Source organism: Barbus barbus (assembly GCF_936440315.1).
Source record: "Barbus barbus genome assembly, chromosome: 4".
NCBI lineage: Eukaryota > Metazoa > Chordata > Actinopteri > Cypriniformes > Cyprinidae > Barbus > Barbus barbus.
The window spans coordinates 34,560,367-34,586,689 of NC_136732.1; the positions used below are offsets into that span (position 1 = coordinate 34,560,367).

At 38.9% G+C, this 26,323-nt stretch overlaps 1 protein-coding gene and 1 pseudogene across 2 annotated transcripts in view; both read right to left on the reverse strand.

The window, feature by feature from the left end:
- Positions 1 to 25,756, reverse strand: LOC306868537 (integrin alpha-8-like; annotated as a pseudogene). The gene is made up of 31 exons: positions 25,637 to 25,756; positions 25,183 to 25,217; positions 23,168 to 23,260; positions 20,408 to 20,538; positions 20,204 to 20,301; positions 12,974 to 13,133; positions 12,832 to 12,881; positions 12,560 to 12,610; positions 12,245 to 12,362; positions 12,078 to 12,122; positions 11,911 to 11,954; positions 11,728 to 11,790; positions 11,053 to 11,105; positions 10,758 to 10,968; positions 8,963 to 9,148; positions 7,941 to 7,986; positions 6,757 to 6,864; positions 6,422 to 6,477; positions 5,693 to 5,844; positions 5,249 to 5,353; positions 5,096 to 5,163; positions 4,873 to 5,020; positions 2,575 to 2,667; positions 2,396 to 2,475; positions 2,136 to 2,216; positions 1,665 to 1,770; positions 1,423 to 1,575; positions 631 to 747; positions 430 to 531; positions 231 to 353; positions 1 to 90 (listed from the first exon to the last, which is right to left on the reverse strand). The product of its transcript is annotated as an integrin alpha-8-like (transcript).
- LOC306868757 (nucleolar transcription factor 1-like) overlaps positions 1 to 26,323 on the reverse strand; it is a 967,110-nt gene that overhangs the window by 663,192 nt on the left and 277,595 nt on the right. The window lies entirely within an intron of this gene.

Consider the following 26,323-nt stretch of genomic DNA (forward strand, 5'->3'; position numbering starts at 1 on the left):
TCAAGATGTCTCGTTAGGTTCCCCACTCAGTTTCTGCATGTCATCGTCATCATCGTCACATGGAGGACGCTTACGTTTGAAAAAACCCACCTTAAAACATACAGTGTTGTTTATTAAAATGAATGTAGATTTATGTGGTAAGCTGTTTTACAGTGATATGCTTAGTTTGTTGTTGGCCAGGAGCCCTGTATGGGACAAAGCACCCTCTGCTGTTCAACATATAGAAGTACCTTCCAGAAGATGGTGCTCAGTGCAGCCAGTAGAAGCAGTCCAGCGATGACTGACACTACTATCCACCACACAGGTACCTCCTCTTGTCCATCTGGGCGTCTCCATACTACATTTGTATATGTCTAGATAGATTTACAAGGAGTTTTAATGAGGAGTCGCTTACATTTTATGATACAAACCAAAGAACTGATGTCTCACCTCTGCTTTTCCTCTGGGCAGCACATCTGGCTTGATTTTTGAGGGCACATCTGCCACCTCATAGTGAGCCTTGGAGTGAAGAACGAAATGTACATTTGGACTCTGGGCGGCAAACGGAGAAAGAAACAGAGATAGAAAGAGCTATGAATATCAGATGATTTCATCAAATGCCTAATGTTTGATTTTTAAAGTTTTGCCCACCTTTAAGAAGGTTTGTACCCACAGTCTGCTCATCACTCTCACTATGGCCCTCTTATCTCTCTGCAGTCCCACAGCCTCACACTTAAACCGAAGACACTGCTCATCACTAGAGCAGTTCTGCACAGTGACAGATATAACAATATGTAACATGAAAAATGGAGGTGTTTGTACTATCTATGTGCTTAAACTGTAGAATTATCAACATTTCTATGAATAAACAGCTACTGGTAACAAGAGGGACCAATCTGTGATATCACCCTCTACTGGCAAAGAAGAACAGAACACAACACAGCACAACACAACACAGCACAGCACAACACAGCACAGCACAACACAGCACAGCACAACACAGCACAGCACAGCACAGCACAACACAGCACAGCACAACACAGCACAGCACAACACAACACAACACAACACAACACAGCACAACACAACACAGCACAACACAACACAGCACAACACAACACAGCACAGCACAACACAACACAGCACAACACAACACAACACAACACAACACAGCACAGCACAGCACAAAATCCCTATAATTGCGATTATGATTATAGTAATCATTCAGTATTATAATCAGTATCAATATGGTATGTATTGAAATAATTGGTAACACTGTACTATGGTACCACCACAGTAAACTGTTGTTAGGGTAAAATCCAGTGTTTACAGATATTGGTGTGTTTTTTTTTATAGTATAAAATGTGTTAAGATTATATTTGCTGACAAATTACTTGTTCAGAGTTTAATGTAGAAATGATGGTCAGTAGGGGGCACTCTCACCCCACGTGGGTCGATGTTGGAGTAGTCTGTCTGACATGAGATGAGCTCTTCAGAGGCATTAGCAAACACATACAGCAGATAGGACTCATTTTGTGAAACCGGAAACTCCAGTGTAAGCTTTACGTTGACTGGACTGGGGCCCATGTTCCTTAGCTGAGACAGGAGGATAAAAACTTGTGCATATGTATCGCGAAACCGCTTAAGTGAATGTGTTAACCGTAATCCTAGACTGAGCATATTACCTCATACACATGCTCTACGAGTGGGCCTACTTCATCAAAGTCTTCTGGGTAATCCTTCGGTTTCCATTTAGCAATAGGGAGGACACAGTCAACCGGAGAAGAGACTCTGTAACAGTGTTCATTTAGTGTCATCAATATACTGTTACAGATTTTGTTAATATTTTAAATTAGACTTTATTTTTATATGTTCTGTTTTCATTTTTATTATTAGTAATTTTATTGTGCAGTTATTGTGTGTAGGTTTAGTCATTTTTATTAGTTTTATGTTTCTTAATATGTCTATTTAGTTTTTAAGCTTTGGTGTTTAGTTGTAGTATTTTAGTACTTCATCATAAAAATAACAAAAATGAGAATGTTGCTTCGATTCTACTTTTTAGCCAACAAATCATCATCTCCCTTCAATTTCAGTTTCAGTGTTTTTTTTGTAATGGGGGAAACAGAATGATATGAGAAAATGGCAGCAGCACTAACCCACGCATCTCCAGGGAAGCTACAGCATTAACTGCAACCTGCAATTGGACCAGGTTACTGTCTGGATTCTGGCTGTTCTTACTGAAAACAATAAGAGAGATCAATCAGAAGAAACAGAAGATAATGATTGCTGTTATCATGTGCAAAATGTACCAACAGTTCAGCGTTTATTATGGAGCAGACAAGCTAGCAAAACAGAGACATCATTTTGTTCTGTTTTGTTAACAGCACAGATGGTTTGTGTATATAAATGTTCACACCTTCGTATTTGCATTTGGAACGTGATGTGGTTCTCCACCTGTTCCAGACCTCCCATGCTGAAGTAAAGACCTGCTTTCAGCTGAATGAGAGAAAACAACCGAGAGCAAAATGTTCTATAACAGGCTGAACATGAATGGTCACCCAAGGTGGGTTATTATCTTGATCATGTCACCCTGACCTGATGTCCAGCCTCCATGGGGTTTCCCAGATCACAAACCACAATGACTGAGCCGTTCTCTTTTTTCTGACCGCACACCAAGTGACTGAAGTCCTGCACAACACATTTTACACCTTAATGTGACTATTCACATGAACATAAAAGAAGTGTGATGACAGAAAGGGGACAGTCAGATGTTATTTGTTTGGCTTGCTCTAGTTGTCTGGCCAATGGAAGTTTCATAAAGCTGTTATCTGTTTGGAGATCTTGCTTTCATGAGGTCTATATAGGTTCAGAAAGATGTCTTAAAAAAGTGTTGTTATTATTAACTAAAAAAAAAGTTTAACTATATACATAGGGTACAACGGGCTAAAGGCCCACTTTAAGAAAAAATGTGCTATTTAATGCATAAATGTATAATTGCAGAAAAAATATATACGTTGTATTGAACATTAATGGAGCAAAAGATTTTGTGTGAAAATAAATTATTCAAGTTGTTTATTTTGTTTAAAAATCTTATAAATGTAAGAGGTGGCAAAAGGGGTCTTTTACCCCACACATGGGGTAAAAGGCCCACCAGCATGGGGTCAAAGGCACACGGTATTGATACAAATAAGTTAATAAGTTAATACTTGCTCAAAACAATCACTTTAGCAAAGTTTGTACTGTTCTCTGCTTAATAAAATAATAATAAAAAAAAAGAATTTGTTCACTAAATATTAAAATATGTTAACATAAAAAATATATTTAAAAATACAGAAACAAAGTCATTTTAATAAGTAAAGATTCTGAAAGTATTCAAGGAGATCCAATAATAATTTAACATATTTACAGTAGTAACAACAAAATATATTTTATTATATGATATGATTAATATCATGTTTTTAAATATGATGGATTCAATCTAAACAGGGTGATTATCTCTAATATGGACACATACAGACATGGCCAAAAATATCGGCACCCTTGGTAAATATGATCAAAGAAGGCTGTGAAAATTTATCTGCATTGTTAATTGCAAAATTAACAAAAATCTAACCTTTCATTGGATAATACGAATTTTAATTGGGGGGAAATATTATATATATATATATATATATATATATATATATATATATATATATATATATATATATATATATATATATTAGAGCTGTCAAACTATTAATCGCGATTAATCACATCCAAAATAAAAGTTTTTGTTTACATAATATGTGTGTGTGTACTTGTCACAGTTATGGTCTGTTTTGGTTTCGTTTTCCCCGCATTTGTTCCTGTTTCCCTATTTGGTCATTTTCCTGTCATTAGATTAATTATCTAGTTTCATCCTGTGTATTTAGTTCCTGCCTGTTTAGTTCTTTGTCGTCTGGCCTACTCGTTACTCCCGGTGTTTCTGTGTGTCAGCCCTGCCTTGTCTTGCCCTGATGGATTGTATTAAAGACTGTTTAATTTGAGTTTACTCCCCGTCTCGTGTTCCTCGTTCCTCCCCGTTGTGTGCACCCTGACAGTACTGTGTATATTTATTATGTATATATAAACACACACTAACATGCATGTATATATTTAAGAAAAATATTCTTTAATTTATATGAATATAAATATATACATGTAAATATTTTCAAATTATGTGCTGTATGTGTGTGTCTTTATATATACAAAATAAATATACACAGTACACACACACTAGAGATTGGAAGATTCCCTGATTCGCTCGGTGCATCGGCAAAAAATGTTACCGATGCAATGCATCGGTTTAAATGGTGTGCATCGGTAAAAACCCAATTTATTTATATATAATTACTAGTTTTTAATCATAAAAACCTAAATGAATAAATAAATAACTATTTCTATACCAAATAACTCTCAGACTGAATAAACTGACCTTAAAGGTGTTGTCACATTTACTGTTGTTCAGCAAATTTTCATAATTTTCATTTCAATAGGAATGCATGCGAATGTGAATTTTGCTTGAAAGCTAAAGTTTTCCCTGTGTAGTTTTGGCGCTGGGTTCAAGATTGTCGTGCAGATTTGCCATGTTGCCCAACATGGTTTAAAAGTGATTTGTAATTGAGGAGTGCTTCATGCATTGCTTCACTTGACAATGGACATTTCTGCCCACACAATTATGCCAAAATTTCACAAATGTGACACAACACCTTAAGGCACACCACTAAACACTGTTGCTTTTTTGTAAGGAAACTGATATAAATTTCTCAAAGTACAACAGTAACTGTCTGTTCACACGACAGCATGATTGGAATTGATGTTCAGTAACTTGTGATCCTGTCTGCAACAAACAGGAAGTGTCTAAACCCTCACCTCCTGGTTGCTCACAACACCCTGATAATGTGTGTGTGCCGGCGGGCTGATATATAGCTCAGTCTCATATGCTCCCTCGCCTTGATTCTCAGCCTCGATAATCAGCAGTGCTGGATTCTCATCTCCGATCAGGATTGGTTGTGTTGACCTGTTTTTGACAAATGTTTACTTGTCTGTAACTGGTTTATAACTATAACTGAAACAAGATAACGAAGGAACTTACGCTACTGCCTTCAACTTCAGGTCTGGTATACAGATGTTATCTGGACCACAGTTTAGTATTATCCGTGTCTAGATACAACAAAAGCTTTAAACAGGTTCATATAAATGTGTATGTGTCACTGTAATGACAAAAACAATATATTCCAGCCTTAACCTGTCCAACAGCGACACTTTGTCCATGCAGCACTGCATCTTGGGAGTCAGCCAGGCTGTAGTTCACTGAGATGAAGATTGGACTCAGTTTGTCCTTAAACTCAGGCTAAAAAGGAATAGAATGGATGAAAGATTACCCACTGAAAAAAAAAATGCAACAGCTTGCATTTTAAATGACAAAAAAGGATAAGTGAGAGAATTTGATTACAGCAAGAAAATCACATGAATGACATGTTGTGCAGTTGGGAGCACAATAGCATTTCGGTTTGTACTTAGCGCTAACTAAATCTAATTTATGCGTGTCTATAGTCATTGTACTCTCAACAGCACTCAAAACATTCAGTGTTCTGCAACGTGAAGGTCACAGGACTCGTGATTCTCATCCACAGGTCTCAGTTCCTGCACATGAATATTTTGAAAAATAGCCAAAGAGGATGAAACACACCAGTAGGTAGGCCGTGAAGTTCTTGCAGACATCTGCTGAGTTTCTCTCCACTGAGAGCTGGAAGTAAGTGTACGGCTGGTTGGAGTCCAGTGGGAGGATTCGTCTGGCCATGCTCTGCTTCCTCCTGTCCAGCTGAAGCTCTGTGTTTAGCACTAAAAGAAATGTGTTTAGATCTATCATGACAACTCTTGGAAGATTTCAGCATGATAATGGATATGACAATGCAGATCTATACAGGTGGAGCTGGGGAAGGTGCAGGGTTTCAGGAACTCTGAAAGTGCACTAACAAATGCTCTAGTGTATGCTAACCAGCCAATAAAATATAAAGCAGCAAGCGCTTTTGGCTGCATGTGCATGAACCAATTTAGCTTCATGATAGAACTTGGCATGTATATCTATCTATCTATCTATCTATCTATCTATCTATCTATCTATCTATCTATCTATCTATCTATCTGTCTGTCTGTCTGTCTGTCTGTCTGTCTGTCTGTCTGTCTGTCTGTCTGTCTGTCTGTCTGTCTGTCTGTCTGTCTGTCTGTCTATCTATCTATCTATCTATCTATCTATCTATCTAGATAGATAGATAGATGTAGATATTTATTTACATGCATACTAGACCATACTTTGACCATCAAAAGCAGTTCAACTTGCTTCAGGACACTTGCATTTTTAGGGATGCTTATTACCAGTATGTATACCACTATTAATAAGTTCATATGGTTCACATACCAATCTCCTCAGGAATCCTGTGCCCAGAAACACTGATGCATGCCATAATTATAAAGCTATGGAAAAGAGAAAACAAGTGCTTATTATGAATATTCTATAGAAGTACTGCAATGTGGGTTTGAATTCAAAGCATGCAAGGTCCTTGATTTATTGTGATTGTGCATTAGTCCTAAAAAAAAGATGTGGGTGCAATCAATAGCTTACTGTACCATTGCTGAACCGAACTCTGCTAATCCTTGAGAAGCTTTTCATGGCTGACTAATCAAGCATGAATACCAGCTACTTGAATCATGATGACATGAAGCTGTCTCTTGAACTAAGTTCAGATGCATTACCAAGTAATGAAGGTGCTGCTCTGGTGGAGTTGACAGAATTTGTCTTCGGTGTTCAAAAGATCAGGGAAGAATAAGACTCGAGCCTGTGTCCTCACTACAGCCTGTGCCCTGATAAAGTCAAACACATTATGGGTCCAACATGCAGAATCACTTCAGTGGTTTTCAACTGGCGGGTCACGACCCACAGCAGAGAAAAATAGCTACATTTTGCTGTTATTGTCAAAGGCTGTGTGTATCATCAAACTCTATATGGCATTTTTTACCAATGTAGTATTGTGGAATTTGGCATTATTATCATATATATATATATATATATATATATATATATATATAAGAAGTGTATATGTGTATATACCACAAAACCAGTAGCACGGGTATATTTGTAGCAATAGCCTACAATACACTGCATGGGTCAAAATTATCTATTTTTCTTTTATGCCAAAAATCATTGGGATATTACTAAAAGATATTTGTAAAGATTTTGTAAATTTCCTACCATAAATATATCAAAATTTAATTTTTGATTAGTAATATGCATTGCTTAGAACTTAATTTGGACAATGTTAAATGTGATTTTCTCTCTCTCTCTCTCTCTCTCTCTCTCTCTATATATATATATATATATATATATATATATATATATACATTTATATATATATATATATATATTTTGCACCCTCAGATTCCAGATTTTCAAATATTTATATCTCGGACTCGGCCAAATATTGTCCTATCCTAACAAATCATGCATCAATGGAATGCTTATATATTAAGCTTAACTCAATTTCAAAAGCAAAAAAAAATTACCATTATGACTGGTTTTGTCACATATATAGACTTTATACAAGTGTGCATATAATTTTATGGTGAATTTGGTATGGTATATGGCACATATGGATATTTTCATTGTAATATTAATGAATGAATTAATCAATAAATATTATTATTAAATCAATAAATATATATATTTTGAATGAATATATTAATTATTGTTAATGTTTTATTTTATTTTATTTATTATTTTTTATATTTCTTTATAAGAGATATTCACAGTTGATATAATGAAGGAAAAAAAGAACCTCCGCTTTTTCAATATATTGAAAATGATGAAGTGTATTTGACCATATTATTACAGTAAAGCATTTAGGGGTTTTGCAGTAATTTGGATTATTTTAAACTGGTACCTGTACGTTGCCACTTTGCTCACACCCCAAGCCCCAATAATGACATCTAAAGGGGGAAAAACCAAAGCGTATTATACAGTATGCCTTGAAATCCAGAATCACTCTATCAGTGAACACCACAAAGTGAGTAAAAGAGTGGCTGAGGTGCATGGCAGTCATGTTAAACTGGAGGAAAGGAAGTGTGGGGAATACTTTGTCTGGCAGAAGTGACCTAAGAGATCAGCCACCACAGGCAGAGAGTGAGATAAAGAGCGCCAAGAGTCCCTCTCAAGAACTTGAGGTGCTGTGTGTCAAAAAGCATTGCCATGTCCACACTGGACCCCAGTGTCAGAGCCCATTTCCATTTATATCTGTACTAAGAGGGCTGTGGCACTGACTAAAGCATTCCTGTCTCATGGCGACTCTCTTGTGCCGCCCAGACAGCCCTTCACTCCTCCCAAGGGATTGTGGGAAAGGGCTCTTAGTGGAGATTGTTCAGAACAGACATTCAAACGTTGAGGACAATCTCTGAAGCTTAGGTTGGCTCTACCATTCGGTTATTTGTGGGTTTTGTACTCTAAGCGTGACTCATACTGTAGGTGCAGGGTTGTTGGGAAGGTTATGGTACTTTGATGCAGTGACCAAGCTGAGGTTTCTGGTCAGATTTATATGGAAGGCAATGGGAGGTGCACAGTGGTCCCAGGGTTCTGGTGAAAAGAGCTTGCATTTGCTGACATTGGTTGGATGCAAAATTAAAAAATTTAACAAAATCAAAAACATGTGAGTTTTCAATTTAAAGGGATAGTTCACCCCTAAAATTACATTTCTGTCATTTCACCCTCAAAATGTCCAAATCTGTAGTGGTTTCTGTCTTCCACTGAACACAAACGGAGACCCATATAATGCAAGATTCACCATGCTTTTATGATGGCTTTATGTATTTTATGTGTCTCATTGTATTGTTAAATTTTTCTCTTTTCTGTTCCATAGAAGAGATAAAGCATGACTGCTTTTCCAGTATTTTCAAGTAAAATATCACATACCTGGATATCCATTATCATCAATATCTGTCCCTCCTCTCATGCTGAAGCCAAACATTGGAGGATCTTTGAGGGTCTTAAATGGGCTCTCAATGACCTGAACATACTGGTTGGTCAAGCCATCACTCTGACCCAGGTAAATAAACACTTGACCCCTTTCACCAGAGCCAGGTGCCCCAACAGCCACATCTGGCGATAAAGAAAAAAAAAAAGAAGAAGCTTATTTTTCATATATATATGATAGTAAAGAGTATAAATGACCTCATAATTAACAGTAAGAATCTGCATTTAGCAAGAGAATGCAGATTATGTTGGTAAAATGGTGTTATTATACACTATTCAAACATTTTATATTAGAATGATTTTGTTTATAATAATAATAATCAGAAATGTTTCTTGAGCAGCAAATCAGCATATTTGAATGATTTCTGAAGGATCATGTGACACTGAAGACTGAGTAATGATGCTGACAGTTCAGCTTTGCATCACAGGAATAAATTACATTTTAAAATATATTCACACATAGAAAACAGCCACTTTAAAATGTAATAATACGGCACAATATTACTGTTTTTAATTTATTTTTAACTGAATAAATGCAGACATGGTGAGCATAAGAGCCTTTTTTTTGTTCAAATATTTGAACAGTAAAGTAATTAGATTATATTTTGATAGTATCTAAAAACGTATGCTTAATTTTCCATCCCACGATATCTAAAAGATTGTTACACTTTTATAATAATAATAATAATAATAATTCATTACATTTATATAGCGCTTTTCTGCTTTTCTAAGCAGTCAAAGCGCTCTACATTGTGAGGGGTGGTGTCTCCTCGTCCACCAGCAGTGTGCAGCATCCACCTGGATGATGCGACGGCAGCCATAGTGCGCCAGAACGCCCACCACACACCAGCTTACTGGTGGAGAGGAGACAGAGTGATGAAGCCAATCAGTGTAAGGGGATGATTAGGAGGCCATGATGGTCAGAGACCAATGGGAAATTTGGCCAGGATGCCGAGGTCACACCTCTACTCTTTTCGAAAGACATCCTGGGATTTTTAATGACCACAGAAAGTCAGGACCTCGGTTTAACGTCTCATCCGAAAGACGGTGCTTTTTACAGTATAGTGTCCCCGTCACTATACTGGGGCGTTAGGACCCACACAGACCGCAGGATGAGCACCCCCTGCTGGCCTCACTAACACCTCTTCCAACAGCAACCTAGTTTTCCCAGGAGGTCTCCCATCCAGGTACTGACCAGGCTCAACCCTGCTTAGCTTCAGTGGGCAACCAGTCTTGGGCTACAGGGTGAAATGGCTGTGGTGACTTTTTATCATAATTATGTTAGTTATTATGATAACTAACATAATTTATTTATTTTTTGTACAATTGAATCTCCTTTAAACCTTAAGAGAAGCACTAGAACTCAACATGTATCTGAATTATACTCGGACAGCCGAAGAACACCTGACCCATTTAGGTCAAATCACTTTCAGATGCTGCTTTCATAACTGAGAAAAATGAGACTGCTTGAGCTCCAGCTGTTATTAAGTGACAAGATTTATTTGCTTGTAACTAGAAAAAAAGAAAAAGATTCTGGTGCCGAATGTAATCTTGTATAACAGCAACCACAATGCCCAGTGTAAAAGACTTTACAACCTGTAAAGATCGATGCTTTGACCTACTGCCTGATTTTTCCTCAGATGGGTTATGCTCAGAATTATCTATGAAAATATTATTTATTTATTTATTTATTTTCACTTCAAATCCTGCTCTGTAATGTCAGATTAGTCCTTACCATTAAAGCCATCATAGTCGATGTCTCCTAAAGGGGCTATAGCACTGCCAAAACGCCCATAGGCATGTATCCCTGTCAGGATTTGGTTGGGTCTGGAGGAGAAGGAGAAGCCCTTTCTTTGCAGGTACACATAGACCTGCCCACTTCTCAAAATTTCTGAGTGGATAACTGCTCCATAAAAAGAGGTGCTCCAATCAGGATATCGTCACACCTGATGACCACAGAGGGGATATGATTCATCTCATAAAAACATTTGATCAATTCTCATGAACTGGTCACTGCTGGAATGATTTACCCATCTCTGTTGATGTCTGTTACTGCAACAGAATGTCCAAAATAAGATGCTATCTACAGAAAAGCAGACAAAAAGTATCATTACTGCATTTAAAATAAATGTTTAGTAGACAACATACACTACCATTCAAATAATTGGGATCGGTAGGATTTTGTTTCATGTTTCTGAAGTCTCTTATGCTCACAAAGTCTGCAATTATTTGATCTAAAATATGGTAAAACAGGGATATTATGAAAAAAGTATTACTATTAAAAATAACACTTTTCTATTATAATACGTTTTAAAATGTAATTTATTCCTGTGATGCAAAGCTGAATTTTCAGCAGTCATTAATCCAGTCTTTAGTGTCACGTGATCCTTCAAATATCATCCCAATAAGACGATTTGGTTCTCAAGAACATTTCTTATTATTATGAAACAGTTGGAAATCGTAGTACATCTTTTATTTTTTATTTTTTTTCCAGAATTCTTTGCTGAATAGAAAGTTCAAAAGAACAACACTTTTGAACAATCTAATGTGTACTAGCTGAAGAAAATCACATACAGCCTATATAAAATCACTGACCTCAAACTTTTAAACAGTACTGTAATATCTTAACAATAATAGGCTATTAAGAACAAATTAAACAGAATTTTACAAGTTCATATCCTTTATTACAAATCAAATCAAATAACCTGGATGCCACTAATCGCCTTCATGATTTGCGGGGGCACAGTTGCTCCATTTATTATTTTAACCTAAAAACAAGCACAGTACAACAACAAATTACTCAGATTAACTCCATAATCAATTGTGTAACTGTACAAGAGGATAATTGAAATGCATAATCATCCATGCAACAATGTTAGAGTGCTTACAGAGCCTGCGGTGTTCAAATCGTTTGGGACGCCAACAACATAATCTGCAATCATAGTCAAATAAAGGTGAGAAAATAATGCAGATAAAAGCTGCAGATGAAACTCGTGTTGCATTTTTTAAATTGAATACGGAAAAATTAAGATGGCTTGTTATTTATGCTTATCACCTGAGATGTTGTCTTTATTAAAATGTCCAGCGGCAACAGAGTACCCTATGATGCAGAACAATTGCAAAACCTCACTAGATGTTTCAGATTAAATCATCATATTTATTATTTTAAAATCGAAAAATCTTATTTAGTGTCAGTTTCTAATGTCAGATGTCACATCTTACCCAGATACAGGTCGTAGTAGTCCTGTCTTTGTGGAGTTTTGGTCTCACCGTTCACTGAGTGCAGGGGAGAGAATGCACTGCCACTGCTCATGATGTTAGCAAGAGATGCAGTGATGATCTGACCTGAAGTAAAGAAAAAAGCTGCGTGACAATGCCGCTGTAGTCACAGTACACTTCACAAAGTCATATCAATCTCACTGAAAGTATTATGTCAATTCACATAAAAAAATAAAAAAACATTTTCAAATGAGTAAAAACAGCTTTGCTCTAGACGGAACATTCTTTGTAAGACTGCCTCTACATACTCTAGCCTACTTTACCTTGAAAATAATAGCCTCCTGGTGCACCAAGTATTACTCTGCCATACTGTCACAACCAACATTTTTACATAAAGAAAAAAAGAAAAAAAAAGATTTAACCATTTAATAAATATTTATATGGTTTCTTATGTACTGCATATAATGTTATCGTATAGTAAGGAATTAATTCATTCAAGAGCTTTGACTTCAAACGGGTGTATGAATATGCAAATACATTAAAATAGCTATTCAGATTACTCCACTGAAGTTATAAGAGAAGCAAGGAACCTCTGTGATGTCTGTAGTAAATCCAGCCTCACAGTAACGCCTGTCAGGATCTGCACATAGGAATTTGGTCAAAACTGGTCACAGTGCTTGAAACATTAGACACTGGTTATTATATAGAACAGAGGCAAATGAAGTATCTTACAGCCTCTGGTGTAAATCGACTCTCCATAAAGCTCCCTGCAGGGGGCGTAGTTGGCCACCTCTCCTGTTTGCATGTCCAAAAGCTGACAGTTCCCAACAGGTGTATTCATGGCTTCATCCTTTTCCATGAGCACGTTCCAGTGGAACATGGGAGCACAGGCCTGCCGAACAGGAAATACATATTATATATCAACCAGAGAAATTTGATAAATTGAAAACTATGGTGCTGTGCAAGGGCAAAATACTGTCACTTTGATTTTGGGCGAAAATGAGTTATTGATATTTTTGGACAATCTGAATGTTATGATGCGACGAGAATACTTTTTGTATGCAAAGAAAATAAAAATAATAACTTTCTCGTATCCGTGAGGTGCGGCTGACACAGAACAGCGTACGTAGTTTGCGTTTAGTGGATATTCTCAAAAACGGTGCTTTCGTGACGCGGAGGAGACTAATTGTTGAATAAAGTTGTTATTTTTATTTTCTTTGCGTACAAAAAGTATTCTCATCGCTTCATAAAGTTCAGATTGGACCACTGATGGCTTTCCTACTTTTCTGTGCCTTGACAGTGTTATTTATTTGGCAGTCAATGGGACAGTCACAAGCCTCCCGGTTTTCATCCAAAATATCTTAAATTGTGTTTCGAAGACAAACAAAGCTTTTACGGGTTTGGAACGAAATGGGGGTAAGTGATTAATGACAAAATTTTCATTTTGGGGTGAAGTAACCCTTTAAGTTTAGAGTGATTGAGGCGGCAAAATAATCTACTAAAAACAAAAATTCCGATAAAACATCACTGAATAATTAGCAGCATACTACATAATCAGACTAATTGTGTCAAACTTAAAGTAATTTGCGTGTTTGGCTGAAAAAAAAAATACTATAGTGATTAGTGACTAGTGATTTATAGTAAATATTATAGTGTTTTTGAACCATAGTAAAGTGTATTATACTATATACAGGTCCTTCTCAAAAAATTAGCATATTGTAATAAAGTTCATTATTTTCTGTAATGTACTGATAAACATTAGACTTTCATATATTTTAGATTCATTACAACACAACTGAAGTAGTTCAAGCCTTTTATTGTTTTAATATTGATGATTTTGGCATACAGCTCATGAAAACCCAAAATTCCTATCTCAAAAAATTAGCATATCATGAAAAGGTTCTCTAAACGAGCTATTAACCTAATCATCTGAATCAACTAATTAACTCTAAACACCTGCAAAAGATTCCTGAGGCTTTTAAAAACTCCCAGCCTGGTTCATTACTCAAAACCGCAATCATGGGTAAGACTGCCGACCTGACTGCTGTCCAGAAGGCCATCATTGACACCCTCAAGCAAGAGGGTAAGACACAGAAAGAAATTTCTGAACGAATAGGCTGTTCCCAGAGTGCTGTATCAAGGCACCTCAGTGGGAAGTCTGTGGGAAGGAAAAAGTGTGGCAGAAAACGCAGCACAACGAGAAGAGGTGACCGGACCCTGAGGAAGATTGTGGAGAAGGACCGATTCCAGACCTTGGGGGACCTGCGGAAGCAGTGGACTGAGTCTGGAGTAGAAACATCCAGAGCCACCGTGTACAGGCGTGTGCAGGAAATGGGCTACAGGTGCCGCATTCCCCAGGTCAAGCCACTTTTGAACGCCTGACCTGGGCTACAGAGAAGCAGCACTGGACTGTTGCTCAGTGGTCCAAAGTACTTTTTTCGGATGAAAGCAAATTTTGCATGTCATTCGGAAATCAAGGTGCCAGAGTCTGGAGGAAGACTGGGGAGAGGGAAATGCCAAAATGCCTGAAGTCCAGTGTCAAGTACCCACAGTCAGTGATGCTGGTGTTGGTCCACTGTGTTTTATCAAGGGCAGGGTCAATGCAGCTAGCTATCAGGAGATTTTGGAGCACTTCATGCTTCCATCTGCTGAAAAGCTTTATGGAGATGATTTCATTTTTCAGCACGACCTGGCACCTGCTCACAGTGCCAAAACCACTGGTAAATGGTTTACTGACCATGGTATTACTGTGCTCAATTGGCCTGCCAACTCTCCTGACCTGAACCCCATAGAGAATCTGTGGGATATTGTGAAGAGAAAGTTGAGAGACGCAAGACCCAACACTCTGGATGAGCTTAAGGCCGCTATCGAAGCATCCTGGGCCTCCATAACACCTCAGCAGTGCCACAGGCTGATTGCCTCCATGCCACGCCGCATTGAAGCAGTCATTTCTGCAAAAGGAATCCAGACCAAGTATTGAGTGCATAACTGAACATAATTATTTGAAGGTTGACTTTTTTTGTATTAAAAACACTTTTCTTTTATTGGTCGGATGAAATATGCAAATTTTTTGAGATAGGAATTTTGGGTTTTCATGAGCTGTATGCCAAAATCATCAATATTAAAACAATAAAAGGCTTGAACTACTTCAGTTGTGTTGTAATGAATCTAAAATATATGAAAGTCTAATGTTTATCAGTACATTACAGAAAATAATGAACTTTATCACAATATGCAAATTTTTTGAGAAGGACCTGTATATTATCCTATAGCATTTACAACACTTTGTTAAAGAATGTTACAGCATACTGTTGTATCAATATAGTGAACTGATAAACTGTAATAAATACTGTAGTAGGCTATACTTTAGTTTTTACTACAGTAAACTGTAGTGTTCCCCTTCAGGAACTTGAGCTGCGTCGAAGCGCTATGGGAACACATCCAGCGTGCTCTGAATCACATGTGTAATCTGTTCAATGGATGGGCGAGACGTCACGGGCGGGTGACGTAATCAGTCAGGAAGCATAAAAGCACGTGCGGTGGAACCGGCATCAGCTTTTTGTCATTCAGCAACCGCTACTCTGTGTGTGTGTCTGTCGATCTGTGTTGTGAGTCTTATTTAGTGTTGTTTGTCCCTCACAATCACTTGAAATTAAGATGACGCGGGTCTGAGGACAGTCGCTTCAATAGGAGACTTCGGCTGAGGCAGTTCTGGTGCACATGGCCCAGGACTTATGAGGGCAGGCCCCTCTGGGGAAGAGCAGTGTACATCGCGGTATACGGTGCCCGTCTCTCCTCAGTGCCCTCAGGAGTTCGGTCTGCCAACCCTGCCATGTATGGTGTTCCAGGGCGCAGCGATCTCCAGCGAGCACACATCTCAGTTTCTTCCGCTCGGAAGTCTAGCAGAGCTGAGATGCTCGCCACCCCTTCGGGGGTCTCTAGAGAAGCTAGTTCGGCCGTCTCCTGCCAGTGTGCCGTTCCAGGACACTGACCTAGCTGCTCTGGTTATACCGGAGGCCAGTCTCGAGAGACTGGTTCCCTTAGCAGACTATTTGGTAGTGTGGAAACTACTGCCAAATGTGTGTCCATGGGTCCTGCATACTGTAGAGAGAGGCTACAGAATCCAGTTTCGTTCTCCTCCGCCTCGGTTCAACAGGGTGAATCCCACTCTGGTGGGCCCCGAGCAGGCTCTGGTAATGGAACGAGAAATAGAGTACTCTCTTGAGGAAGGAGGCCATCGAGGTGGTCCTTCCTCACGAAGGAGAGTCCAGGTTCTACAGCCCGTACTACATAGTTCCAAAGAAGGATGGAGGGTCGCCATCCTTCCCACTCAAAGGAAGTCCCTGAGGTTTGCTTTTGGGGGCAAAGCTTACCAATATCGTGTTCTTCCCTTTGGCCTTGCACTCTCACCCCGCACTTTTACATCAACGATTGGTTGATTCTAGCTCAATCGGAGCAACTGGCGATTCGACATCGATATGTCATTCTCGCGCACATGAAAGAACTGGGGTTGAGACTGAACGCCAAGAAAAGTGTGCTTTCTCCAGTACAGAGAACCACTTATCTAGGCGTGGTGTGGGATTCGACTGCGATGCAGGCACGCATGTCCCCTGCTCAGATCGAGTCGATCTTCACGTCAGTCAAGAGAGTGAGAGAAGGCCAGTCACTCACTGTCAAGCAGTTAAAAAAAAAACTGCCGGGTCTGATGGCAGCTGCGTCCAACATGATACCTCTTGGCCTGCTGTACATGAGACCCCTACAGTGGTGGCTCAGAACCAAGGGGTTTTCCCCGAGGGGGAAACCCACTGTTCCTTGTCGCCGCGTAACGCTAGCGACGGACGCATCCCTCACCGGTTGGGGAGCGGTCATGGATGGCCACCCTGCCCGTGGTCTGGAGTGGTCGCCATCTCACATAGCACTTCAACTGCCTGGAGATGCTGGCCGTGTTTTGAGCACTGAAACACTTCTCCCAGACCTAAGAGATCACCATGTGATGGTGCGCAATGGGAGCAGACATTCTGTCGAGACAGGGCCCAGGTGGTGAAGCAGATATGGAGAGTGTTTGGCCAGACACAGGAGGACCTCTTTGGGACTCAGGAGACATCGCAATGACCCCTCTGGTTCTCTCTGATTCCTCCAGCTCCACTGGAATTGGATGCTATGGTGCAGACTTGGCCGAGGCTTCGTCTGTACGCTCTGCTCCCAGGAGTTCTGGCGAGAGTGCACCAGGACGAGGTCAGTCTACTACTGGTAGCACCGTTCTGGCCGGGCCGAGTATGGTTCTCGGACCTGATTTCTCTCCTCGATGGCTGTCCATGGGAGTTTCCCGTCAGGAGGGATCTCCTCTCACAGGCAGGGGTCTTTCACCCCTGCCCGGAGTTATGGAAGCTGTGGGTGTGGCCTCTGAGCGGGTGCAGATCATAGCTTCCGGTCTCTCAACCGAGGTTGCTGAGACCATCCTCCAATCCAGAGCTCCCTCTACGAGGAAACTGTATGCCCTGAAGTGGAAGCTCTTCACTTCATGGTGCGGAGGTCGCCAGCTCGACCCAGCCAACTGCCCGATTGATACAGTTCTGGGGTTCGTGCAGGCCTAATCCTCCGCAGGATTAACCCACTCCACCCTGAGGGTCTATGTGGTGGCTATACCGGCCTACCGTGCCTTTCGCGGTGGCATTTCAGTGGTTACACACCCCCTAGTACATGTTTCCTCCAGTGGCTAGAGAGCCTATGCTATGTGGTGGAACAGGATGCTATTCCATAGCCTCGAGTCCTCTGCTCTCCCCCTTCTTGGGGATCAAGACTCACTTCTCAGAAGTTGGCCTTTGGGACCCAGGCCCCGTCCACTTTAGCCACTGGTGGCCCTTTTTTCTCTCGCCCTAGCTGTGCTCCTTCCACACTGGGTAGGGATTTGGAAGTCCGGCAGCGTGGGCATCTCGTTGCCATCAGCTCGAGTTCCTGAAGGGGAACATCTCAGGTTACGCATGTAACCATGGTTCCCCGAAGGGAATGAGACGCTACGTCTTGGGGCCATACTTCCGGTGTTATAGATCAACTGGGTATCGTGTTAACTGGGGATATAAGCGTACACGCTAATAGTTTTACCTGAGTTTCCAGCGGATGTTGGACCTACACAGATTCGTCACAGGGAATTTTCAACGGAACAGATTTCAAAGTTTCCCACATTATTTGTGAATGTTTTATCATTATTGGACTCTGTTGTTTCCCCTGTCGATGTTCCAATGTATCTGACGCGGTTTAAGGGAAGTTTTAATGCATTTTCATGTCGCGTCTCATAACACCGGGATCCCTGCGAGTGGTTGCTTCATTTCCTGAAGCACCGCACGTGCTTTTATGCTTCCTGGCCGATTACGTCACCTGCCCGTGACGTCTCGCCCATCCATTGGACAGATTACACATGTGATTCAGAGCGCGGTCACGCTGGAGGAGTTCCCATAGCGCTTCGACGCAGCGTCTCATTCACATGTGTAACCTGAGACGTTTTGTAGTATTGGATTGGATTGGATTCAATTTATTGTCATTGCACATGTAGGTACAAGGCAACGAAATGCAATAAAGAAGAGAATACAGCACAACATGAGGAAAGAGAGGAGAAAAAAATAGTCCTCACACTACGCTCCTGAACGAGAGTGCAGTGTGAGAACAGACAAAAACCTCAGCATAGAGCACAGTCAACACAGGAACATAACTTGCATAGTAATCCAATTCAGACGAAAACAGCCATCCGGCCTGCAGCCATTACAGCGCGAACACAGACCCGTTATCAACTGACGGGATGAAGCGACGAAGGCGTGGGGATGGGGGTAGGGAGGTGAATATCTGTATGTGTGTATGTGTAAGTTCGTGTGCCTAGAGATCCGCCACGCTGGCACTCCAGACAAGTTGTCTCAGTCCGCAGATTGTATTGCCATGGAAACGACCTTGGCCGGAACCCAAACGCTCGACAATCACAAGGTGTTTGTTGAGGGGGGAGGGAAGAAAGAGCGTCTCTCTGCAGTATTCATCCGGGGAGTTAGATTCCAGAACAACCTTGCCAAGCTGTCTGTTGTTTTGGGAAGCCGAAAGAGATAAGATTGTTTGGTCTTTGGGCGAAAAGCTGCCTTTTAATTTCACAGCTTATTCTCATTGTCCATTCTGATCTCCTTGTCCATCAATTTTCCTTTCCAAAGCCGAGAGCTTATCCGTGATCGAATCCATATTGCGGTTAATAGTCTCTGTTTCAGAGTTGACCGCTGCCAACTGCTTCAATCATGACGGGCAGCCTTGTGAGGTTTTGGACAGCTTTTCCCGTCTCCTGAATTCTCCGATAACAGGGTAACACCTAATCCAAACAGCAGAAACCCAGTTATCATGGTTCTGAATAGGTAGATGTCTTCAATGTCCTCCACGGAAAGAGCCGCCAGACACACGACCCGCCACCTCTCCCATGCGTCCATCGTGTAGCCAGCTGCGAAAGTCCCAGCAGGACACTTGGGTTCTCCCGATCCCAAGATGGTGTCAATTGCATTAAGAGACCAGTTGATCAGATCCATAATTTCGGTTTTGTAGAATAAAATACCCTATAGTTTTAGAAAACTTTGGGTAAAGTAATTTGTTCAAATTACTATAGTTGTTATATTACAACAGCAACTATAGAATTGCCACAACAAATTAATTCATGTACTTTACTATATTATGGTTCAAAAACACTATAGTATTTCTATAAACTACTATAGTATTTTTTCATGTGGACTGTATTATCTCTTTTGTGAGGGCTGTTTGTGAACTGCAGTACAATCTGATTCTGCTTTAGCCTAGATTTAAATACTAAAATACTGTAAAGCTGATATAAAGCCACCCAGCTTTATATCAAGCCAATGTAAAGCTGCTTTGACACAATTTGCATTGTTAAAAGCGCTATACAAATAATATTGACTTAACTTGACTTAACATGCAGTAACTCACCAAGATGTAGTTTTTGTAGGTTCGAACAGAAGCGCCCAACCACTGGTTTGACTTGTGAGCCATTAGGAGCATTTGACCAAATGTGATGTTTTCATCACCTATGAAACATGGGAAAAAAGCACGGTAGAAAGAATTTATCTTTATATGACCATTTTCTCTTTGACACATGCTGCACGTTTATATAGGCATCAGGATGCTACTCACCTTTTTGGTCAAAGTTTAAAGTTTGGCACGATTCTCCACTTGATGTCCAAGGACACATGAAGACAGAGCAGCCATGAGAGACCCCAAGCTGACTGGTGTTTGCTCTGGGTGCTCCAACCACCACACTTATACTGCATACAGTGTAACATTTAAGGCTGGCGTAATAGCTGCTGAAAATTCAGCTTTGACATCACAGGAATAAATTACATTTCAAAATAATTTCAAATACAAAACAATTATTTAAATTATTTAAATTTAATAATATTATAGAGTTTTACTGTATTTTTGATCTAGTGATTGCAGCCTTGCGGAACACGTGAAACTTCTTTTAAAAACCTATAAAAATCTTACCACCCCCCAAACTTTTGGATTGTACTGTATAACAGTTAAATGAAGTTATTAATTAGTGTGGGCAAATGTAGCATCAGTGCAATGTGTTTTTGGGTGAAGGTTTTTAACACATTCTGAAACAGTCAACCAGCTCCAGTATAATATACAGGTTAGAATTGTGTACTTTGGAGTGATGAAATAATGCACATGAATGATGCATGTTCATAATTTATACAGTATATTCACAAGCACGCATAACAGTTGAAAGGTTTGGGTTAAATAAGATTTTTTTTTTAAAATTACTTAATACTTTTATTTCAGAAGGATTAATTAAGTTGATAAAAATTGGCACAATATTTTTTCCCCCAATAAATGCTGTTATTTTAATCTTTCTACTAAAAAATAAATAAATAAAAAAAATTATGTTTTCATCATAATAATAACAAATGTATCATGAGCACCAAATCAGCATATTATAATGATTTCTAAATGATATGAATATTTGATGACATTTGAATGAGTTTGGACAAAAACACAATAAAAAACAGCAGACTGACTTTCAGCGTCTGCTCCATTTTCTCTGGGACGCTTGTTATGGTCGCCCAAAGCCGTTCTGCACAATTCTCTCTGCCACTAGGAAGAACGTATTGTTGTTCTATTCCTTTGGGAGAGCTCGGGACCACTTGTTATACTACTCTGTGGTTATTGAAGTTAACATGACACTTGTGGGCATGTTTCCGATGTGCTTGCTTCAGATAAAATGACGTACATGTCATGAGTTTCCTTGATGGTCGGTGAGCATTTTTTTGGTATTTATTATTAGGAATTTGCTGGTTTAATGTAACTTCAATTAATTTTGTAATTAGACGCCAGAATAGGAACACCCAACTATACCTTTCAATATATCCACATAATAGTAGATAAACCAAAAATACTAATATTACTTATTTACCAGAAAAGTACTGAGAGTTCAGTTCAGCTCAAAATAGACAAAAAGGGAGGAACAGTTTAGCAGAGAAGTGACATAAATGTGTCAGCAGAGGCCACACTCAGGAAGACTCACCCTAAGAGATTATGCACTTCCAACAAATATAGTTACTCATCTAAAAAACGCAAAATCATTATTACATTTTTCAGTTTCCCTTTTAGATTTGTTGCAGATTTGGGTCTGAGTGCACCCTGAAGCAATTAAGCTGCTCTTTAAGTATGAAATATTGACCTGTTGTTCAACGTGCCTTCCAATAAATGTATAAGTTTGTTTATCTGGCTCTGGTGAATGTCTTTCCTACTCTGTTTATTGCATCCTACCCCTGGGGGACAAACAGATATAGTATGTTTGGGTATTTTGCAAATGTAACTTAATATGTGTGCTTTTTCATGTAAAATGAGAGACATCACTTTTTTTGTCAAGTGCCATTGTTCTTTTTTATTCACTGCAACACACAAGACTAATGAACTATATTTGAAAAATAAAATATAATACATACCATATTTAGAGACAGAGAGAGAGAAAAACAATTAACATTAAACATCCACATTGTAGAGCTGCTGAATCACACTTTGCAACATCCACACTATCAAACTGATTTGAATCAACATTGAACTGACAGTAGAACTACTGAATTGAACTCATTTCAAATGAATGAACTTCCCACTGTTATTGATCCGAACTGAACCAACAATGAACTGACTTGAGCTAAATAATCACACTTTTGTCTTTTAGATCTGCTTTGTCACAATCTGTATTGGATAAATCATTATAGAAATAATGGCGACTTCGCATGAAAGGTCATTGATTTCAAAGGGTGCATGAATATGCAATATGTATTCTCTTATTGTTTGTTTAAAGTCATATGCATCTCTATTAAGTCCCAAAACCCAAGACAATCTGTTTACAATAAAATGAGAAGTATTAGATAGTTACAAACCCAGAGTGAATTTCAGCTCATTTTCTGACATTGGCAACATTCTATGTAGCACTGAATTTATTTGACAAAACTATACAAAGATAATAAAGATAAGAGGCATAAAGATAAGAAAACAAAAACAGCAGCACACAATAGCAGCTAATCTAATCAAAAAGGAAGCTTATTTTAGCTGAACATACTGATGCAAAAACACACACAGACTGCTTGGCTATAGGTCCATGTGTCGCGCCAGTGGAGCGAGAGATTAGATGCTGTTTGAGTACATGGATTCATAAGCATCTGAGCTCAGAATTACACATCTGCAATCCACCAAACTCTGTCAGTAATAGATGGTCTTCTAAACAAACTTTCTAAATAAATTTGGACTATCGATCAGTGACACTATAAAATATTGAATGGAGATATACAAGGTTTATTTGAACGACTATGCTTCCATATGGTTTTCAGGACCTCTGGACTGCTTGGAAAGATCTTTCAGGAGTGTCTCTTTACATTCTGTCACCCAGTCGCCAAGGCAGCTCCAACGAGGATGGAGAACCAGGTCATGCAGTAGCCAGGCAAGGAGAGAGCCAGCACAAAGCCCCACCCAATACACCTGCATGAGACCAGGTGAAACATCAACATAAACCTTCATATTCATAAAATTATTACATAAAGTTACGCACTAAGTACAAGTCATTTTGCGAGTAAGTTTGTTCATGCAAAATGAATACATTCAAGTAATTTATAAAATAATAATTATATATATGTATACAATATATATATATATATATATATATATATATATATATAAATATATATACATACAGTATCTCACAGAAGTGAGTACACCCTTCAAATTTTTGTAAATATTTTATTATATCTTTTCATGTGACAACACTGAGGAAATGACACTTTGCTACAATGTAAAGTAGTGAGTGTACAGCTTGTATAACAGTTTAAATTTGCTGTCCCCTCAAAATAACTCAACACACAGCCATTAATATCTAATACTGGTCACTGGAAGTTCAACATGGCACCTCATGGCAAAGAACTCTCTGAGGATCTGAAAAAAAGAATTGTTGCTCTATATAAAGATGGCGAAGGCTATAAGAAGATTGCCCTGAAACTGAGCTGCAGCACGGTGGCCAAGACCATACAGCGGTTTAACAGGACAGGTTCCACTCAGAACAGGCCTTGCCATGGTCGACCAAAGAAGTTGAGAGCATGTGCTCAGCATCATATTCAGAGGTTGTGTTTCGGAAATAGACATATGAGTGCTGCCAGCATTGCTGCAGGGGTTGAAGGGGTGGGGGATCAGCCTGTCAGTGCTCAGACCATATGCCGCACGCTGCATTAAATTGGTCTGCATGGCTGTCGTCCCAGAAGGAAGCCTCTTCTAAAGATGGAGGAGCGCAAGGTCTCTAACATCCACCAGCTCTGTGATGTCGTCATGGAGGAGTGGAAGAGGACTCCAGTGGCAACCTGTGAAGCTCTGGTGAACTCTATGCCTAAGAGGGTTAAGGCAGTGCTGGAAAATAATGGTGGCCACACAAAATATTGACACTTTGGGCCCAATTTGGACATTTTCACTTAGGGGTGTACTCACTTTTGTGGCCAGCGGTTTAGACATTAATGGCTGTGTGTTGAGTTATTTTGAGGGAACAGCAAATTTACAATGTTATACAAGCTGTATACTCACTACTTTACATTGTAGCAAAGTATCATTTCTTCAGTGTTGTCACATGAAAAGATATAATAAAATATTTACAACAATGTGAGAGGTGTACTCACTTCTGGGAGATACTGTATATATATATTAGTGCTGTCAAATTATTAATCGTGATTACTGTACGATTACGCGATTTGTGTACTGTATTTATTTATTATATATTTATGTAAATAAAAATACAAACACATACAATATATATTTTGAAAATATTTACATATATTTACATGCATATATTTATATTCATATAATTTATATTATATACAAATATATTTAATATATAAACTTTTTTTTCTTAAATATATAAATATATACATAATAAATATAAACAGTACACACACATATATTTTGTGAACAAAAACTTTTATTTTGGATGCGATTGACAGCACTAATGTATATATGTATGTATGTGTCAGTCCTGTCTTCCTGTGTCTTGTGTTTCCCTTCCTCTTGTGCCCATATTTGGTTTTTCATGTTTTCGGTTCTCATCATTAGTTTATTAGTCCCCAGCCGTGTGTCTTTAATTATCTAGTTTAATCCTTGTTTAGGTTCCTTACTTAAGCCCTGTGTTTCCTCTCTCTGGTGTCTGGTCTTGAATGTTGTGAATGTCGTTTCTTGTCTCCTATGTGCTCTGTGTTCTTGGATCAATAAAGACTGTGTGATTATTAGCATGCATATTACTAGAATATTACCCATTTATTAATACTAATTTTATATATATGTATATATATAGTTTTCTACCGCATGAGGTTTGTTTACTCACCCAATGATTGTGGAAGTTCACAGTTAGCACAGCTGGACCAAATTACCTGGCAGGATTAATTCCACAGCCTGTGAAGCCAATCTGCAGACGAAACACCACAGGGCAACTATGGGTCTCCTGCCAAATTCAAACATCTTGACAAATCTCTCCCTTTTTATTTTTGGCAAACAAGCAGTTCATTTATGTTTAATAAAAAATGCAGCAAATGTCTAAATGTTTTCAGCTGTTAATGAACTTGAATTACATTTCAGACAGAGAAAATATACTTCAATTAATTAATATGAACTACATATTATATATAATATTATATAACTAAATATTGACTAAATTTAAAGCACATTTTCATCAAAAGACAAAAATTAGTGTGTAAAAATACCACCACTTAATCCTACAAAATCCATGAACAAGTGAGCATTCAGTTCACTTCAGTGTTTGTATAATGAACAGTTTTATTCATCTCTTTAAATAAAGTCCAAAGAAATCTCATCAGCTATCCTTACCCCTACAAGATGACCAAGGGTGACAGACAGGCCGATGACGGCAGGGGCCACGGAGGAAAACGCTGATTTGGGATGAGTGGCAGCCTGAACACACAGTACGAGCTGGAATGTAATAGCCATCTCCACTAACAGCCTGATACAGATATACCCCCGGGGCCACCTGAAGGAGGGTAAGTGGAGTTTTATCTGTTATTGTAGGACACTATCTGTTTTTTCCGACTGCCTCTATCTCCTTTCCTCATTCACTCCGATTACCTGGCAAACTATTTTCTCTTCCCTTCTCTCTCTCCCTTACTTTCTATCTCCCTCCATCCATCCATGCCCATCTTGCTGTTTCCTCACTTGCTGACACACACAAGCACATTTGCCATCAAATTTATATTTTTCTTGCACATTCTTACTTTGACACTCTCCAACTGTTTCTTTCTTCTTAGTGAAGAAGCCGTTTCTCTCTAACGTTTTTGAAAGTTCAATCTTTCTACCACAATGCCTCTGTATTTCTGTTTACTATTACAAACTTTTTGACAGATCTGTATTGTACTAAAAAGAACATAAAAAGGAGAAAACACTAGGATGTCATGTCATGCTGAGCAAGAATAATACAGAATATAATATGGTTTCTTACATTTCTACCCTTTCATTCCAATTTCTACATTATGCATTTAGTTAATTAACAGCCATCAATGG